At 52.8% G+C, this 15,060-nt stretch overlaps 1 long non-coding RNA gene across 4 annotated transcripts; it reads right to left on the minus strand.

Annotated features, from left to right (window-relative positions):
• Window positions 1–722: 722 nt before the first annotated feature.
• On the minus strand, window positions 723–13,546 carry LOC109449337 (uncharacterized). 4 transcript variants are annotated; one of them, XR_016023047.1, is made up of 5 exons: window positions 13,476–13,546; window positions 13,329–13,399; window positions 10,292–13,036; window positions 9,835–9,918; window positions 723–1,040 (listed from the first exon to the last, which is right to left on the minus strand). It is a non-coding gene; the product is annotated as an uncharacterized LOC109449337 (long non-coding RNA). The 4 variants fall into 4 exon arrangements; XR_016023045.1 differs by having other exon boundaries at window positions 9,821–9,918; XR_016023046.1 differs by lacking the exons at window positions 723–1,040; window positions 9,835–9,918 and having other exon boundaries at window positions 9,932–12,760; window positions 12,902–13,036.
• Window positions 13,547–15,060: the final 1,514 nt, after the last annotated feature.

Consider the following 15,060-nt stretch of genomic DNA (forward strand, 5'->3'; position numbering starts at 1 on the left):
GGCCGTGCGTTCATCTTCTCTGTAACGGATGCTGCTGTTCAAACGGCAGGGGAAGCAGAAGCAGGGCCGTCCTCCAGGTGCGAGCTCACCCAAATTGCAGGCAAAGTACCTGGAAAATCTAATGTTACGCAGGTAGCTCCATTCTGAGAAGAGAAAGTGTCTGTTCTCACAGCCTCGAGATAGCCAGGCACCCAAGAAGCCAGGATCTGAGCAGAGCCCATCACTTGGGTCCACGGAGCCCAGCCTGACTTTCAAAGGCGGTGCAAATCGCCCAAGACTGAATTGGCCTCTGCTGAGTGTGTTAAATGTATTTCATCGCATTCTGATCCTTTTAAGTCCGTAACTGTGTGCTATTCAGACACAGAAGGCCTACGTGCTAGCTCCCCAGATGGTCCCTCACCCTCACGCTGTGTTGCGCCTCCTTTGCTGCCAGCCCCCAGCCAGGTCAGACCTTCCTCTTTCTCTTGTCTGGCTCCCTTGGGCCCGATGCCTCCAACTGTCCCTTGCTTCCGGTCCAGGTTCGTGTTTCCCTCGGAGGCCACTTCCCCGCACAGCCCCAGCTCTGACTTTCCCCGGACCAATCAAACATGGTTCTCTTAAGTTTCCCCACAGAAGATACAGGTTCTCACCTCCAGCAGCAGAATGCCAAGGAACAGGAAAGAAAAATGCGCCTGAGCAGGCGAAATCGGTGTCACACAGTCATGTCCCGATGAGCCCCAAGCTCGCATGCCACTCGGTCTACTCACTTTATTGACTTACTCAGACAGTTTGGGTATAAACAGTTTGGTTTTACAATCCACAACACGTGAATGACAGGGGGAGAGGGGAGAGCTGGGAGAGAGGACAGAAACAGCCACCAACAGCAAGAATTGAGAGCAGATGAGAGGGAGGAGGGAGTCAAAAAAATATATGAAAATTACTTGAGAAACCAAACACGACGTGTCTGGGACCATTCTGTGTAGGAGCAGAGAGTTTCTTACGATGCAGCCTCCCTGGGTAAGATGACGGAGTATGGTGAGTAATCTCCAGAGGCATAATTCCTGAAACATCAAGGAAAGGTTACGTGTGATTGGTCATTTAAGAAGGCATGAAAGCAGACCATGCTTTTTGGAGGTACGATGGCAAACTTGTAGTTAGTGGGAAATTCTTCAGCCTGGAGTAGCTACCTTCCCATGAGGGCTTCTTAAGAGCGTTCGTGTGTTCGCTTGGTGGACACAAAATCCACCAAGAACTTGTTTCCTGAGCACCATCCACCGCTGCCTGGAAGGGCTCCCCTCCTAGGGTGGGCCCGCCTCGGCTCTTCCAGGATAGTGATAGTAAAGGTCCTTTCTGGCTATAGATGACCTCAGGGGCACTGGTGGTGGTGGTGGTGGTGGTGGTGCGGGGGGTGATTTAAAGATACACAAGGAGGGTGGGGTTCACAGAGCCACAGAATGGGGTGGGACCTGGAAATGCCTTCACCAGGCTCTAGGCCTTGTTCTAGGCCTACCAGCAGCCAGCAGGAGGGGGGTGGGTCGGGGTGGATACTCAAGCTCCAGAGAAGAGTGAAACTGCCCACGGGGGGACCAAGCCGAGCTTCTCACTTCACTCTGAAGCTCTGGGACTTTGAGTCTCTGAAACAGACCCAAAGCTTTTGGGGGTGACCTATACCTGAACCCAGCACAGGGACCGGCTGGAGGAAAACAGTCTGATGAAACCAGGACGGGCCATTGCCCTGCCCCTGGGAGAGTGAGTGAGGCCGTCTCCCATCTTGGTCGCAGCCTCACCCTCATTTTGTGTCTTCTTCCTACCCTCCAGCAACACTTCCTCCCTTGCTCCCCTCTTCTAAGCAGCCTCCCTTCCTCTCAGGCCTGGAATCTGCCCTGGCTTTGACCTCGTTGGCCTCTCGGCACCGGCCTCACCCCACTCCATCCATGCTGCACCCCGAGAGGGCTGTGCTCTTCCTCCGCCTGTGGATCCGTAGCCAACCCCTCTGACAAACTCCCGCTCAACTTCCACTCCGTCTTAACCTTGTTTGGATCACGGACCATCATGAGAATCTGACGGACACCAGAGGCCAGAAAAGGGCCACATGCACAGCATTTCACGTGTGACCTTAGGGAGTCTCAGACCGCCCCAAAGTTCATCCCCCAAGCCCCTGGAGGTCTGTGGACCCAATCAAGGCCGAGAGTCCTGAATCCAGCTCAGAGGTCCTTTCCACAGGACGGTCTCTTTGGCCCGTTCCCTCATCTGCTAACTTTCATTGAGGGGCTGCTATGGGCCACGTCTCGGGGTCCCGTCTCCTCCAGGAGCTCTTGGCTCACGCCCTTATCATGGCATCTTCATCTGTACTGCACTTCAGATGTTCACATGACCATTTCCCCAGAGACGGCAAAGTCTTCCAGGCTCTCATGAAGGTGCGTCTAGGTCTTCACTCCCAGCACAGAGTCAGCACTCAACAAAAGTTTGTCAAGTGAGTGAAAGAAGGTGGTCAGGGAAGATGTCCTATCGGGATATTTGCAAGGCTAGTGCCTTGGAAGGAGTGATCCTTAAAAGGCCACGCCAGCACTTGGCCTGCCCACGACTCAGACACCAGTCGTCCTTAGAACCATGGAGGTCTGGCGCCTACGCCACCTTCATTTCTCACTTGTATGCTTTATACAAAAGTGTTCTTTATTATTGTTACCTCAGAGTGGATACGTAAATCATTTTCTCTTTATGTTACAGTGTGGCCAGGGAAATTGAGAATTTCCCCACCTTTTAGCTGTTATTGTAATAATACCTTTGGAGGGTAACACGGCCCTTTTGCAAAGTTGACCTCATCCTAACCTCCGAACAGGTTTGTGAAATAAGTGGATAATGCCTCTTACCTCCACTGTTAAGACAGGGAACCGCAGCTCCCAAAGGTGAAATGACTTGCCCCGCATCTCATGGTCACTACGCAGCTGTCCCTACGGCCCCTGCTCAAGTTCAGGCAGCTCTCTGCCCACAGAAACCTGTGTCCTCTTTCCCTTTTTCTGCCCTGCCACCTTGAGGAACTGCTCATCCCATCCCCCCACCCTCGAGATCAGACCTCACCTGAGCTATTTCTGTGCATCGTTCCAACTCCAAGTTCAGCCACATCACTGTACGGAGTTTGAAATCAGCGATGGTGGGAGTATTTACACTGCGGAAATTGACAATGGTCTGGTGTCCACCCCTGGCCCTCTGTCCAGTTCCCTTTCCCCGCCCCTTTCCCCCAGCTGCTTCTGGTTAGTACCCTGAAGCTTTTTGTCTCTCAGAGAGAAATGCAATCTTTCCCGGAGCACCTTGGAGGAAGGGTGGTGCTGGGCTGTGTCAGGCATGGAGGGTGCTGCCGGCCCCAGGCAGAAAGCCCCTCTCTGGGAGGGGGCGGGAGTCGGGCGCCAGGACCTTAACCGTGATGAGCCCTGGAGCTCATTTTCCCCGGCTGGGCCTCCTTCAGAGCCTCCTTATAAATGCCAGTCAAGCCTCATGATGGTCTTCTTTCATTATTCAGCGAGGAGAAGGCGGATTAAAAATACATGATGGCATTTTCCAGGTCGGCTCACTCAGCATGGCAAGGGTGTTTATCAAGTGTCCTTGTTCCCGCTGTGACATTGGGGATATGAAGCTGGGCTCCCCGCCCTCTCAGCCGGCCCAGAGCCCTTCCGCCCCCCAGCTTCACTCGGACATCTGCTGTCTGGGATATGCAAGCCCGTCTCCTGCCAAAAGAGGCAAGTCCTTTGTGCTTTATTGAAAGAGACAGGATTTATTTTCATTTTCCTTTGCCTCCTGTGCTTTGAGGTTCCCTAAAGCCAGGGGATTCGGGCATAAGCAAAGAAATGAGATCCCCCATAAGAGTGGCTTTCTGGCTAATTGCCTGGGTGAGGATTAGCTGTGAATCCTCTCCTGCTTTGAAATCTACTTTCTCATTAGGCCTTTACTGATCCTCAGGTAGGACAATAATTGCCAGCCCCCCCTTTCATTTTAGGGACACTTCTAGGAATCTCGCCCTTTCTTTGTAGAGGCGTTCAGTGCAGGGGAAGGGAGAGGGGAGGCTATGCTACAGGACAGCCCCGTAGGTCGCCATGCTGGCTCTGTTCCCATCCCGGGCTCACCTTTGCCCCAGCCCTGCTCAGGCCTCCCTGACTGACAGACCCGACTCTGCTTCCTCTGCAAAGGCACTGGGAGGTGAAACAAAGGCCCCTTGTGCGCAGGCAGGGGGGCCTGGAGAAGGTGTGGGTCTTCTGGAGCAGGGTTTCAGTCCTGGATACCCCATCTCTGTGTGCAGTGGGCTGGAGCCCACTCACATAAGCGCCAATCCTGCTCATCTCTTTCCAATTCCATGTTGAGTGATACAACGTTGGCAGCTTGATACTGGCTGTGGCGGGAGCCTTTGTACCACGGAAATGGGCAAACGCCACCATCGGGGCTTTTATTTTTCTGGAGAGCCAGTTGTTCAGGGTTTACCAGCACACCCCTCCTGTGTGTGCTGCCTCCCCAACCCGGGGCCAGGCAATCCAGCAGGGACTACAGGAAATGAGCTGGAATCCAGAAAAGCCAGTGGGTGCATGTGCTTTTCTAGGTAACAGAGCTGGGACCTAAATGCTCCTGACCGGCGAGCAGGCTTCTCTGTTTACCCCAACTGCTGTGAATGGGGCTCCTGAGTGAGGCTACATTAGAGCCCCCACTGCATGCAGAGGCCCCCGCTGGGGTGAGACAGAGGACAGAGGCGAGGCCTGGAGAGACCTCTGTCTTCCCCCTTTGACCTCAGCTTTGGTCCAGGCTCTGTCCGTCACGAAAACGTGGTCTCTGCACTCGGGGTTTTGGAGCGTGAGGTGGAGGCTGTGATGGGGCACCTCTGCCAGTTGCTGCAGGTCCCACCTGGGGACATAGGGGCAGGATTACAGCATTTAGCTCCAGTTTCATCTTGCCCACCCTGGGCAGCCCAGGAAGGCTCAGCAGAGATTGGGACACACTCAGAAACTGGACCAGGCCAACTGGGCATCCAGGCCCCAAGAAGGAACAGGTAGTGTCTGGCTTTCCACCCGCTGTGGGCATACTGACCATGGAATTGTCCCACAGCAGCAAGTCACCAGCCACTTCCTGGACACAGCTGGCAGCCTGGTGCCAGGCCCGATGAGAGAACTTCCAAGGTTCCTTCCAATTAATAGAGGCTCTGGATTAGCTCCCAGGAGGGAGCAGCCCAGCAGAGTGACAACGTCTCTAACTGCCTCTGCCTGTCCCCCTCCAAGTTAAAGGGACTCTAAAGTCCAATTATGGCAGGGAACACGTTACCTCTTTAAACCAGAGAGTCTGACTCTGCTCAAGGGATATTTGCAATTGCCTCCAGCCTCCCCTGAGCTAAAAAATTATATGCTTTTTCTCTTTGCTGAATTACCACATCCTCAGATTGGTGCTGAGGGGGTCCCTGCCGGAAAACCCAAGCGTCAACCTTCTTTGCAAACTCAGAGCCCGTAATTGGTTTGGAAATACCGAGTGAATAGCTAAAAAGGCTTCAGGGGGATTAATGTCAAATAACGCGTCCCCTTGATGGCGTGGGGAGCCGTCGTGTGGGCATAGGTGGTGGCAGGCCCCATGAATTTCAGCTGTGTTGCAGAAATATCATTAGGACTCAGATTTGGGAGTCCCACTCTCAGAGCCCCGAACTAGCCTGCAAGGCCTACGGATGCTGTGCAGACAGCTTCCAGCCAGGCCCTCTCCCTTCCTCCAGAAGGGCTGGACCAGCCGCAAGGGTGGGGACTCACGTGGCTCTTGGCAGGCCACACCTGCACCTGCCTCTGAGTGGCATTGGGCGGCTATTTCCTTCGCCCGCAGAGTATTCCCTAAGCGGAGTGTCTGTAAGCACATGGTTCTTTGTCGTCTCCCGCCTTGAGCTGGGGTCCACACATGCGCAGAAGAATGGGCTTCAGGTCAGACACTGGGAGGAGGCCTGCCTCAGCTGCTCGTCAGCCATGTGGCTCGAGGCAGATCGTTCTGAGCCTCAGTTTGCTCATTTGTCAAACCGGAAGAATGTTTCCAGTGAGTCCTTATGTGGGAGGATGAGATGATTCCTTAGACCTTCCCCCAAATCACCTAACCAAAGACCGTACTCTAGTAAAAGTTCGTTCTTCCTGATACTACAAAGTATAAACCCAAGCGGTTCAACTACAAAGGCATTCCTGCCGGTCTTTGGCTGGAGAACACTGACCCTAACAACCCTTCAGATGCTCAGTAGTCACATGTGGCTAGTAGACAGCACAGACGTGGAACAACTCCATCACTGTAGAAAGTTCTGTTGGGCATCACTGGTCTAAACCATCTGCTTGCAGACCATGGCTCTGCAGTTAACCAGCCGTGTGACCGTGGGCGCACCACGTGACCCCTCTGAGCTTTGTTTCCTCATCTGTAAAATGGGTACAATTGTTGTGAGGATTCCATGAAATAACACAGACTAAGCTCCTGACATTATGCCTGGTGTGGTGGTTTAATAACACACCCACAGAGCCTTTGACACTCCTCCTTTTAAGAGGTGGGATTTAATTTCCCTTTTCTTGAATGTGGCCTGAATGTAGTGACTCGCTCCTAACGAATAGAATATGGCAGAGGTGATGGCGTATGACTTACAAAACCAGGTCACGAAAGGCATTGTGACTTCCTCCTGGCCCTCCTCTTGGATCACTCACTCTGGAGGGAAGTTGGCCGCCATGTTACGAGGACACTCAAGCAGCCTTAAGGAGGGGTCCACATGGTAGGGAACTGAGGCCTCCAGCCAACAGCCGGGTGAGTGAATAATCTTAGAAGCAGCTCCTTCTGCCCCAGTTAAACCTTCAGATGGCTGCAGCCATGGCTCACAGCTTGATAGCCTCGTGACAGACCTGGAGCCAGAACCACTCAGCTAAGGTGCTTGCAGATTCTTGACCCTCTGAAACTATGTGAGATAATAAATGTTTATTATTCTATTTTAAGCCACTAAGATTTGTTACACGGCAATAGGTAACTAATACACAGCGCCTACTGTAGAGCTTAATTACCGTTAGCCATTCTAGCCAACTGTCTACAGAGTTGGCCTAGAGGAAAAGAGCCCAGCTCCACCGGCCTGAGCAGCATGTTCTGCACAATAGTCCTCCTTATTACAGAAGATGGACTTGGCCTCCTGGCCTTAGAAGTCAATCTGTGAATGTGGTCGATGTGGCCACTTTAAGTGTGGGCCTCTGAGTGGGGTTTTCTGACTTAACACAACAGCCAGCAAAGTAGTGAGTGCTGGCAAGTCAGGCGTCTGTGTGTCCAGGGCTTAGGACCAGTCCTTGGGCCCAGCCAACCTTGGGAGGCTCCTTCCAGCCCCACAGGGCCTTTCCAGTGGGACCTGCTGTCGCCCTGTGTCCACACTTCAGCCCAGAGCTGGCAGCAGGCTTCCTGGGGCCCGTGGCTGAATTCACACTTTGCAAGGAGAGGAACTATGAGGTTGGAATGGCAGAGGGCGGTCCGGTGTTCTCCAGCTTTGGCCGCAGCCCTTCCTGAGCTCCGCCCTCCCAGATTTTCACCAGTCCCAGCCTGGATCTCAGGCGCCATCACCTAGACGGCCTCCCTGCAGATTCCTGGGACACACCGAGTCCAGCCAGATGGACAATCAGAGACTGTGTGCCCTATGCCCACACCAGTCACGGACCTCAACCCCTCAGATTGAGCCAAAGTGCCCAGAACCTCTCCATGCACCACTGGGCTAGGACGCTAGAGGAAAGAAAAGAACACCTCCTACAATGAGAGGACAGGATGGGACCAGTGTGGCCCTCTGCCACGTGATTCTCAGAGAGCAGAGCATATCAATTCCTGAATTGATTGTACACACTGGTTCTCTCTCTCAGAGTCCCCCAGCTATGGAGGGAGGGTCATCCTGCCAGCAAGCACTTAACAAATTGGCCTGAAATGCCCCATCCTTGGCTCCCAGACCTCCAAGCTCCCGGGAGAGCCAAGAGGGGAAAGCCCAGAAGCCGGGCAAGCCAATTAATTGACGGTTAAGCCGGGTACTCAGAGGCAAGGCCCGTCCGTCCTCACTCTGCAGTAAGTGCACAGTCTAGAGGCTGCCACACACACACCAGGACCCTAATAGCTTTGCAAAGCAGGGGACCCTCTTTTGCAGTAAGTGAAAGTAAGCCGTCCACCCCAGGTTAACAATATATATTTATGAGATGTCGCCAGCTGCTCCTGTGTTTTCACATGTGTTTGTTAATGAAAGGTAACCTGAGGGTCAGGTTATTATGTAAATAACTGCTGTGGATTGGTGGTGGTAGAGGTGACCCCCCCCCCCAAAAGGAGCCGTCTCTGTAGTTTTCAGGAGGCGCTAATGAATATTGGATCCTGTCATTTGCCTGGCACTCAGGCCTCGCTTTACACAGCAAAGGGATAGAAAGGACAGGCCTGTCTCCATTTGAGCTCAAATGAGCCACTTCTCCCTCCCTTTCTGCATGACAGGAGTGAATTCACATGCCCCTGCCTCCTCCCTCCCTGCTCCGCCCTGAGCCTGCATGCATCCCCACACAGACAGGGGCCAGATGGGGACGCTGGCTGTAGGACCTTCTGGCTCTTTGCAGATGGCTGAGTAGAAATCACAAACTGTCTCCACCCAGCAGGCCTTAAAGCCATTAGCTTCATGCCTCTGGCCCAGAAACCATCATCCTGGGCCCCCCAGAAAAATAGAAACAAAAAGTTTAGCCAAGGAGGACAGTGGCCTTCCAGAGTCCATGCAGGAGGCTGACCACTGCATGGCAGACAGAGGTGGACAGAGGGAGCAGGTGAAGCCCCCGGCCCCCACTGGAAGGGTGGTGGGGCCACTGCAGGCCCCTGACACCCTCAGCCTACCTCAACAAGAGGCAGCCCGCCTCCTTGCACAGAGGCCAGGAGCAGTGCCAGGCCGTCCAGGGAGGGCCACCTGTGTGTGTCTGCCGTGAGCCACAGGAGCTGTGCGTCCAGGAAAGGCTGAGTGGAGGAAGCTGGCCTGTCGGAAGGTGGGCCAGCTAGCTGGCATTCATGGGGTTCCCAGCACCTCCTTCAAGCTGGAGCTCCACCAGCCCCTGCGTCACAGGCAGGCAGCAGCAGGTTACAACTGTGGCGGGCCCCTGCCTCCACCTCCCCACCCCCCACTGTCTGTGCAAAGCTCATTTAGAGCTCTGAGTAATGGAGTGTTGCCACTGGGATGTCTCCACAAACGCGATACTGCGATCCCCTAGACTTCCCCGGGTAAATAAAAGCTAAGTATAAATAATGGTCCCGTGTCGCCTACTGGTTCTGCCTTTGACTAGAGGGAACACACCGCAATGGTTGATTAAAAATAAATAAAATTAGGCCGTTCTAGTTCCTCCAAACAGAAAGCATGGCTCGCCTCTCTCTGGGTCGGCCTGAGATAGAGCAGCCCGGCCACCCTGGGAGCTCCCAGAGAGTTGGCGTGAGCTGGTTATGGCTGGTTTTACAGCCCCTGTATGATTTACACCCGCTCGCAGGCATGTAGCAGACAGATACATTTTTAACCACTAATTGTCATGTATATAGGGTCCTTGAGTGTCACAGAAACATCTCTCTAGAGGAAGGCGGATATTCCAGTGTTTTCTGTCAGGAGCAGGGGTGGTAAGAAGCAGGTAATTGGGGGTGGTTTGCAGGAGCCACCCCCATGAACCAAGGGGTCAGGGACACAAATAAGCCCAGCCTGGCCTTCCTCTGCTCCTTCTTGGACATGGTGACAAATGCCGATTGGGAGGCAGCCACTGTCACCCACCTTCCCCCACCACACCCTCCAGCCCGGCCTCTCCCACAGGAAGACCCTGGCACGGCTTTTTCAAAGTCGCACCTTTAGGAGCTGACCTCAGAGCAGGTACATGGCTCGTCCACGTGGCTGCCCTCACCAATGGGACGCAGACACCACCAGAAGGACGCAGCTTCCTTCCCCTGTAATGACAACGTGATGGTGTAATGGTAATAGCGCTGGCATTTATCACGCTTCCTACGCCAAGCGCTTTCCATGCATTGCCGCATTCGACCTCGGTCCCCCCCAACGCAGGCTCTGCTGGTGCGGCCACTTAATCAACGAGAAAAGAAGCTTTGGGGAAAAGAGAACTTGTCTAGAATCTCACTGCGAAGAAGTGTAAAAGCGTCTTCAGACTCACACCTTCCTTACACCAAAGCCTGTGCCTGGAGCCAGCCAAACCTGAAGCTCCCAGAAAGGAGGAATTCTCCCCAAGGCACTCAGCAGACACCCCAAAATGGTCCTGGAATGAGACGTTCAGTGTTTAGTCAGGGCACAGGTATTGCTTTTCCACACCTTACTTCTAAGTTCCAGATAACGTATGACATCCTCCACTTCCTTTCGACCTCGTGGCTGCCAATCCTGGCTCCCTTTCCTCTTGTTTTGGGGAAAGTTTGTTCCGTCTGTACAACAAGCTGTGCGAACTTGGACAGGTCACCTCACCTCGCAGGTCTCAGCCTTTCCCTCTGTAAGGCAAAGGGATCGTATGATGCTGATGACAGAAGATGCTGGGCTGGCTTCACGGGCTGAGGACTTGTGTCGCTGAGGGCCCATGTTCAGAGGGAGCCTGGGCTGGGTGAAAGCTCTGCTGTCACCGTCCTGAAATTCCCCACCATTTTTGAACAAGGGACCCATCATTTTCCCCTTGCGTGGGGCCTGCAAATTTTGTAGCCAGTCCTGGAGAGATGTTTTTAACAGTACAATTGAGATTATTGAGTGTTCGTACTATTTTAGTGAGTTCTCTGTTACCGTGCACTGTCTGTGTCTTCCCAGAATTCACATGTGATGGTACTTGAAGGTGGGGCCTTTGGGAGGCGCTTTGGCCATGAGGGTGGAACCTTCCTTCGTACATGGAATCTGTGCTCTTATAAAAGAGACCCCAGAGAGCCCCCTCGCCCCAGCTACCCTGTGAGGACACAGGAGATGCCGTCTATGAACCAGGAAGAGAGCACTAAGTATGGAGTCACCTTGACCTTGGACTCCCAGCCTCCAGAACTGTGAGAAACAAATTTCTGGTATTTATAAGCCAGCTGGTCTATGGTCATTTGTTACAGCAGCACAAACAGACTAAGACATCTATGGATGTGTTCAAAACAACACTTCTTAGAGTAATACACATAGGGTTTGAAAAAATCAAAATGTATAAAACATTCAGTGTCCCAGGGCCGTGAGCCCCTCAAGGCTTCTAGCTCTATATCCGGCAGAACAGAGGTGAAAGGGGCAAGTGAGTGAATGAAGGAATCACAGACTGTTGGAGTGGCCTGAGTGTACATCTAAGCTCCATGGTTCTCAAACTCTGTTCCAGGAGCCCAGGGTGCGTGTTGGGTGGGGTGGGAGCTGGGTGTGCTGGAGGGGTCATGGTGAGGGAAGGTGCCAATCTCCTTCACTGCAATCAGAGAAGCTGTGGGGGTTTTGTCTATTTTGTGTATGGAGTTTCCAGCAAGAGTCGATTTGATAAAAGGGTACCACTGCAAATAATCAACTGCAACAAGCTGGCCCATTGTCCGACTTTGTAAATAAAGTTTTACTGGAACACAGCCATGTCCACTTTGTACGGATTTCCTATGGTGGCTTGTGCTATGCAACAGCACAGGCTACGAATTAACACAGAAGCTTTCTGGCTGCCAAAGCCTGAAATATTTATTATCTTGTTTTTTACAGACAAAGTGTGGACACCTTGATCTAGTCTAATCCTCCCATTTTATAGATGAGCCAACTGAGCCCCAGAGACATATTCAAGGCCTCAAGTTAAGACAACAGGAGAGCTGGGTCTAAAACTCCAGTCCAGGGAATTCCTGTGCATAGAGATTTCCAAGAGCCACCCCCTCCACTCCTCACAGCTCACCTTCAGAAACAGCCAAGAAAAAGACCTAGTTTTGATCTTTTCCGAAAAAAAGTCTGCAGGTGTTCAACTCCAGCCCATTGTTCCCTCTCTCGTGAGTCTAGCTATACAGGAGGGCCATCTTCCATGGATGCGAGTAAGGCACAGGAAAGAGAGGAAGGGATAAGGCAGGACGTGGAGACCATCAGCCTCCCACTCCCCATCCCCCTCTTTCTCTTTCACATGGAAACAGCCTCAGTCTCTTGGGCTTGGAAATTGGATCTGCTGGGCCCTGCCTGTAAGCACAGGTGAGCAGGGGCTCAGGCATCATAAGTAATGAGCAGAGCGTGGATTTGCTGATGATGGAGAGACCTTCGGAGAAGTAAACCAACCAGAGGAAGAAGGAACCACATTTGCCCAACAACACAGATGATCAGAGTAAGCGGAGAGGACACGCCATTCACATCAGCACGGCGAATTGCATGCAAAGGGAACCTGTCAGCAAAACCAGAAAAGTAGTGCATGGTTTTAAGGAACATTGTGGATTGCCAAAGTCCACCAGTGTTTGTGCCCTGACGCCTGGGCAGACCAGGAGAAGGGATGGGTGTGCTGATGGGTGAGCAAACAGCACCGCTCTTGGGACAGAGTTGTGGACAGAGCTGTGTGGCATTGGACTAGTTACCAAGCCTCTCTGGGCATCGGTTTACTCATCTGTAGTATATATTTACCTCAAAGTGTTGTGGGCACAAGAAGTTACCATGGGCAGTTCGCTGCAAGGAATGGAAAACTTCAGTTCGAGTTAAAAGGGATACCTCTATCAGAAGGAATCATGATATAAAGTTTTCATAATCTGCTCTGAGGGAGCTCATCTTCCCATGGTCCATCCATTGCTGACATCTATCACCTTCCTTACTCAGCTGGGCTCACCACCTGCAAGGTCATATCTGCACCAAAGGCAAAACACACCAGGCCCTCTCAGTACTGTGCCCCTCTGCTTCGCTGATTTCTTTGCCCAGAGTCTGCACCGGGCTGGGGAGCAGGCCCCGTCGGTCTCTCTCTCATGCTAGTCCCTCCTCCGGAAATACCTTTCCCTCCTCTGTCTGGCCCCAAACTGCACAAACTTCAAAACCCAGCACATCTGTCGTGTTCTGTGAAGTCTCCTTCAGCCTCCCTGTCTTCCCGTTTGCTGCATGCTGGCTGTGGGAGCGAGGATGCAGTCTCTGTGGGGACAGGGAACATTGTTTGGCCATCATTTTCACCCCACCACCCAGCACAGCCCTAAAAAGACCGGTGCCCAGTAAATATTTGTGGCATGCACAGATGGATAAATGGATGGACAGATGAATGGATGGGTAACCCACTAGAATTAATTCTTAGCTCTGGCTGCCTGGCAAATGAGAGTAAGTCATCCCATCCCAAGGAGGTCCCGGAAACATTTGGGGGTCTCTCCTTCCATAGCCTCTCTGTCCCCATGCAGTGTCCTCCATTCCCCTGAAGACCATGGAAACTGACTTAACAACAGCCCAGAGGGACCTTGTCTCTTCAAGCTGCAGCTTTCAAAATCCTTCTCCCGTCATCAGAGCCTGCAAATAAAATAGTAACTATGCCTGGCAACCCCAGAGGATCAAAGGCAGCAAGAGAAAAACAAAATCAAATTACCCTGGAAGGCAGCAGCTCCTGGAAGAAATATGGCTTGTGAAACTGAAAGCTGAGAGACTGGAGCCTGGCCCCACCCCTCCTCTCCCACCCCCACCACCCGTCACTGGAGGTTTAGAGCAGGGATTACAAACTGCAGGGTGAAGGAGAAGCCAGCCCACGAAAGGCTTTGTTTGAGCCATACCGTGGTTTTTAATTTTAATATTTGAGTGCCGACATCGAAAATCATGCTTTCGTGTGAAAATCCAGCTTGTAAGTCCAACTCCTCCAGAAACACCAGATGCTCTGGGCGCCACCAGCACCACCCCCCTCCCCAGCCGTCATCTGGAGCTGAGCGGTCACTTCTCTGCACTGCGGCATTCTCCAGCTGATCCCAGGCCAGCTCATCCGTACCTGCCTGGCCCCTGAAGGTGGATGAATGTGCGACATTCACGGAAGCGCACACTCCCAAGGCACACACTTCCGAAGCTCCCAAATGTCCGGGCGTTGGAGGACTCTTCCTGGCCTTTCATAGGCTGGAGCCAACATGGCTTCTCTTCCTTCTGTCTTTCTCATGCATCGGAATTTTCCAGGAGACCCCAGACCAGGGTCAAGATGTCAATTCCATAATCTCTGTGATTTATCTGTCTACAGAGGGGAGGCCAGTGAGGGCAACTGGGATTCCTTCCTGGCCTGTTCTCAGCTTTCAGACTCTGCTGATGCTGAGTTAGGAGCTGCATGGGGACAAGTTGTGCCTCTGCAGTTTAAGGGACAAAAGGGAAACTGCAAGGGCCTCACTCAGCCACTACCCACTCCCGCAGGTGGACCAAGGGCCCCGCTTGCTCCCCCAACACTTGGCCTGCCTGTCCAACAGGCCAAAACCCACCAGCCCTGGACTCTGCTGATGGAAGACGAGTGGTGGGGAAGAGGGAGATGGCGAGAAGAGAGGAAATGTTGGGCATCCTCCCTGTTTGCACTTGGATAACGCGGTGGGGTTTGTGTGCAGGGAGGAGTGCGGTGCGCTGTTTGTTCTGGGAATGGTTAATCCTTGTTCAAATTTATATTCTGAATCTTTAATGCAACTCTGTCAAGGAAGTGTTGGCAGTGCCACTCCGACAGCTGGGCCTGACCTGCTCAGTAATTGACTCACAGTCGGGCAGGAGGACACAGGAGAGCAACTGCACGCCCACCCCCCACACTCACACTTCCGGGAACCCCGGGAACCTCCACCTTCCAGAAAGGTTGGCCCAGGGAGAGGAAGGCAGGAAAGCTGTGACGGACCATGCTGACCAGCTCTGTGTACAGAGACCGTGTTCTGCGACTCGATGTGGGGACCTCATTTTGCTCAGTTTGTTTACATGTGTTTGTTTTTTAAATAAGTGCCGGTGTTGGCTGGGAGTTGAGTAACCTCAAGCCCAGTTAAAGCAGTGTAGGCTGTGTGGACAGTTCAACCCCCACTTTCAGGGGAGGGGCAGTCTGTTCTCTGCAGACGCAGGAGAACAGAACAGCAGCCTGGCACCCTCTCAAAGCAGCCATCATAAATGTTTAACAACCAGCTCTACAAGGGGGGGAAAAAATCCCTGATTTGTCGCACTTGCCAATTCCTGTG

Source organism: Rhinolophus sinicus, chromosome 12 (genome assembly GCF_057876585.1).
Source record: "Rhinolophus sinicus isolate RSI-liver-muscle chromosome 12, RSI-T2T, whole genome shotgun sequence".
NCBI classification, from domain to species: Eukaryota; Metazoa; Chordata; class Mammalia; order Chiroptera; family Rhinolophidae; genus Rhinolophus; species Rhinolophus sinicus.